The sequence below is a fragment of the Diplotaxodon limnothrissa genome, linkage group LG8 (assembly GCF_057381915.1).
Source record: "Diplotaxodon limnothrissa isolate DT_005_m linkage group LG8, D_limnothrissa_male_GT1.1, whole genome shotgun sequence".
Lineage (NCBI taxonomy): Eukaryota > Metazoa > Chordata > Actinopteri > Cichliformes > Cichlidae > Diplotaxodon > Diplotaxodon limnothrissa.
Genome location: NC_140603.1, coordinates 16,494,259 through 16,499,391, shown reverse-complemented (window position 1 = coordinate 16,499,391; position 5,133 = coordinate 16,494,259). Strand labels below are relative to the sequence as shown.

General features: G+C 36.5%; 1 long non-coding RNA gene across 1 annotated transcript; it reads left to right on the top strand.

Moving 5' to 3' along the window:
• Positions 1 to 1,922: 1,922 nt before the first annotated feature.
• On the top strand, positions 1,923 to 3,026 carry LOC146626635 (uncharacterized). The gene is made up of 4 exons (XR_014906479.1): positions 1,923 to 2,007; positions 2,317 to 2,402; positions 2,808 to 2,840; positions 2,937 to 3,026. It is a non-coding gene; the product is annotated as an uncharacterized LOC146626635 (long non-coding RNA).
• Positions 3,027 to 5,133: the final 2,107 nt, after the last annotated feature.

Genomic DNA, 5,133 nt, shown 5'->3' with positions numbered 1-5,133 from the left:
GTTTATGATATAGCACGTGTATTTCAGTAATAGCCTGCTGAGGCCACTATACGTGCTGGCCTCATATCAAATGTGAAGGCAGACTGAGTCTATGTTTGACGTTTTTTATATCTAATCTTCCTTTTCAAACATTTAAACAGCAGCGAGTCTGCAGCTGAGGGAATACAAATTCAAATTGTCGGAACAGGTTTGCTCGTTTCTTGGATTCATTTGGTGATTTATTAAATGTATAACTGTTATTCTAATCTGCTGCTGAGTCTCTTACACTTTTCTTTATGCTGTATATTTTCACGTCTCTGGAATAGTTGGCAGTTAGATAGTCAGCTGGGAAACTTTGTGTTAACTCATGGAGCTGAGGATATCGTGGATATGCTGACCTCGCTGCGTGGTGTACAGAGCGAGGTCAGCATGATTAATATTCACAATAAAAATATTAGCCGAACATCATGAAGTCTGTATGTGTTTCATAGTGTCGAACAACCTTTGTACAGTTAAAGCCAGCAGTTACTACATGACGGAAACACCAACGTTATCTCTTTTATGTGTTTATACACAGGTCACGCTGATTACTGAACAAAAACCCAAAGATCAGATGTTAAACAGATTTATTTGCTCTCTCTCCTCCTTAAACATGTTTTTAATGTTAGTTATAATTCAGAATTGGCGACTGAAACACGTAGGACACATAAGAACATCAGGAAATAAAACATCGATAAATATAACCTCAGTAAAAGAAGTCAGCGGGGGTTACTACAGCTGTGTACCGGGGCCTGCGCTTTGTCGGTGGGATTGCTTGCGAGGCGAGCGGGTCTATCCCACGCTTTGCCGTGAGACTGGGCAGACATCTCCGAAATCATCGAAACACTTTTGCAAAGAGGCTGTATCTTGACAAACCGACCAGACACATGAAGATTAAACCACTACATTCTCGGCTAAAAAAATATTAAAACGGTATTTGGTGACACACAAACAGGGTTTTTCAAAGCTCAGTTCTGTTAGCTTCCACATGCCGGTTGTTGTGTGCTAGAAACAATGGCCACCAGGCCAAAGCAATGGTTTTGACTCGATCAGCGTTAACCCCGCCCCCTGAGTTTGATGGGTGAGGCTGACAGATAAAATTATTTCATGATGAGAGCCAGGCGCCAGGACTGCCAAAATGAAATAAATAAATATATCATTAAATAATTAATTAAATGTGTCAATAATTAATTAAAATGTGAAATACATAAATAATTAATTAAATGTGTCAATAATTAATTAATTAAATGTGTCAATAATTAATTAAAATGTGAAATACATAAATAATTAATTAAATGTGTCAATAATTAATTAATTACATGTGTCATAACTATTTATTTAATTAATTAATTCCAATTTTAATTAATTATTGCCACATTTAATTAATTATTTAATGGTGTATTTAATTAATTCATTATGGCAGTCCTGGCGTTCCATACAAATAGCCCTCAATACTTGAAATGTGCAATTCACTTGTATTTTTTTTTTTATTCCTATTTATTCTATTTATCCCCTTCGTATATTTTATTTTTATTTATATTTGTCTCTGTATTTGTGTGTGTGTGTGTGTGTGTGTATATATATATATATATATATATATATATATATATATATATATATATATATATATATATATATATATATCTCATTCTGTAACTGTAACTTCTGTCGGTGCTGTGCTTTTGGAAACCGAATTTCCCAGAGGAACCCACCCGAGGGATTAATAAAGTTCTATCTTATCTTATCTTATCCCTGGGACATCGCGTAAATGTTGTCCCTGGGACATCATGTAGAAGTTGCCCTGGGACATCGTGTAGATGTTGTCCCAGGGACATCGTGTAAATGTTGTCCCAGGAACATCGTGTGATAGCTTGTTAATAATGGAATGAAAATTATTGATTGTTATTAACTTGTGAAAAAGAAGTGTAACAAATCCACATGTTATGTTCTTACACCCTTACAGAAACTGTGACTCCTTCACAATGTCAGGTAAATGTCAGCTCATGTTGAATAATCAACCAATCAAGCCTTTTATTATCACATGCAATGTTACACGTACAACTGCAATGAAAATTTCACCCCCTTCTGACCATACATATATTGCTTAAACATCACATTGGGAAGACAGGTCGGAAACAGTTAGGAAGGTCAGAAAACAATTTAATTAATAGATGAAGGGAGAGAAGGAGAAAAAAGAACTACAACCAGACAAAGCTCCTAGAAGACTGAAATGGATGATGGTTGCAGCATGCAAAAAGAAAATGATATCTGTTGACTACAGCATATGCTTTCTCACAGATTACCTTGTGGGAGTAGCTGGACCAAACTCTATTGGTATTTCAAGTTTGAAATCCCTGTTTGACCAGACAAACATTTCAGATGAGGTACTTCTTGACATAAAAATCCTTTTATGTTGTCATAAAACTAATGTTAAATTCTGCTTTAAATACACTTTATTGGGACCCACGCCCAGTTTCACACCTTGGCTCAGGCGATTAGAGGATCATCAGGGGGTCCTTTTGTCCCTCTGTGGGGGGATACTCCCACTAGGTTTATATCTGGGACTCTCCACCATTTGACCTTAGAACTGAAGAAGCTTCTCGGATGAGAGGTGAAATGTCTTCAAGCAACTTAAAGAAGTCCAGACGCTTTTCTTTGCAAGCTCCTTTGACTACGATGACCTGGATGACTGAGAACCTTCACAGACACTTTATTGTACAATTTACTTAATGAATCGTATTCCTTAGTTCTGTTTTTCTTTATATGTATTTATTTATTTGTTTTATAAGGTAATAGATGGCCTAATCTATTTGCAGTGTGAGGTATGTTGTAAAGCTTGTTTGATCATAATGACATAGTATGTTTACGTTTTTTGTAATGTATTTGAAAACATAGGTGTATTTATGTTATTTTTATAGAATTTCCCTCACATTTATCCAATACCAAGCCAAATCACTGGAAAAATTTTGGATGGGTCCACAAGAGCACAAAGTGCATACTTTTTGAAGGTATGACTTGGACTGTGGTAACTATGTTCTTATCACAAAGGGTTTATAAGTTGCCACTATAAAAAAAACCAGCATTTTCCAAAATTGAAGCCTTGTCAGAAGAACCTGAAAAATACCTTTCTGAAACCTTTTCTGTGTAAAGACTTGCTCAAAAGCAATGCACACAGATTAAAACATTTCTGTCTTGGCCAACTGATAAAGAACACCAAAAATTGAGTGGTGCGTGTTGAGTCTGTGGTCTTGATTTGTTTTGTACACACTATAGAAATTAATTAATGTAAACAAAAAATGACACTTTCTATATGTTTGTGTATCTGCAGAATTAATTACAAGTCTCACCTGACAAGCTTTCGCAGTTTTGCAGTGTCATTCTTGACAGAAAAACATACTTGTCACATTCTTTATCTGAGAAATTGATTGGAGCCTGTCTGGAAAACGGCAGCCACTGGACCTTGTTTGTAAGTTGCACAGATTTTGCACTCTCTCTAGTGCATGATACTTTTCAGTGTCCCTCATTAGGAAAGCTCAAGGCCCAAGCCTACCATATCCATCTTTTTACAAAACAGTTTTGTGACATACCCAAGAGGACCATAGTCTAAATGAATTCATTTGGCGAGTCGGAGGTCAGAAAAAGTGCGGTGTCGAAAAACTGGAGGTAATTAATTAACATATTTAACATAACATATTTAATTTAATTGAAATCATTACCGAACGTGGTTATTGATTTCTCTATATGCTTTTTATTTGTAATAACTGCGATCTCTCAGCTCATTTGCTTCAGCAAGAGGCTGCACTGGAGAGTGGACCTTGTCACATGTGAGCCACCCACATCAACAGGATGGGAACTCATGTGGAGTGCATGTCATAATGGTACTGAAAACTATAGCTTTAACCTATATAAGTAATGTTTACATTTTTGCCTATTCAGCTTTTAAAGCCTTAGAGGCAGGATGGTAAAATCTCAATTTTTTTTGTAGATTGAACCATTTCAGCAGTAATGCTTTGCTTTGGTTGCTCTGTTTTTTTTTCTCGGGGGGGTTAAAAAAAAACAAACATTTCTTTGTTAATCTAATTCTTTTTGTTCTTTTTTTTTTTTTTTTTCTTCTTCGTCAATTATTAGTTTGCCCAATCTCTCATTGACGGTAAAACACAAGTGGAGGAGTACAACACTGAAGTCACAAAGCTCAGGTCCCGACTTTGCCACTACTTATTTTCCTCAATAGGTAAAGATAAAATTAGCTGCTTTCTTTTTCTCTAACATTGGAAAATGTAACTTGTACTTAAACAAATTATATTTTGCAGATCGAACTAGGAAGTGCAGTCAGTGCTGAGTACAGATAATGCTGCTGCTGCTGATGTTGTAGGATCGATGCAGATACAGAATTCCAAACTGATTCAGAAGGAACTAGTACAGTTTACAGAGTGCATGGTCGCTTATCTGTACCAAGCTCAAAAAAGAAAACCTACACAATAACAGAAGACGAGATCAAGCGCAGAATCAACGCAGAGAACATGTCAGTTCATGTTTTCAGAGGTTTGATTGGGGTAGGTATACATTTCGTGATTTTGATGTCACCTGAAATAAATCCGGGTTACTCGTATCAATGAAGTGACAATGTGGCTGGAAATTGTGCATTTGCTGCAACACATACACAATTACACCATGTAAACAAAAGCATTTAACTTTGTGCGTGTGTCTCTCTCTGCTCTTTTGGTGTTTGCACTTTTTCTTTTTTAGGGCCGTAAAGCCAAACTGCCCGCAATGATTCTTGACAGGCCTAAGAAGGCCAAAACTAAAGTAACAGTGTTTAGTGTTCTGAGTGAAGAGGAGGCTGGGGAGCTAGCCCTCGGGTTTGCCGGAAGATTGGCCTGCGATGTCACAACAGACATGGTCTGTAAAGGCATCGACCATTCAAGTGCTGATATGACAAAGTAAGTTAGTAAAACAATATGAAAGTTGTATCTTTTTTGGTATTATTTGTCATTTCCCCGTATTTGGGTTATTGGTGTAACATTGTTAATCTTACTTTCTAATAACAGACAGACTCTTCTCAAAATCCAACACAACCTTAAACATGAGCTGACTGATTCCTCAACCTTCAGTTTG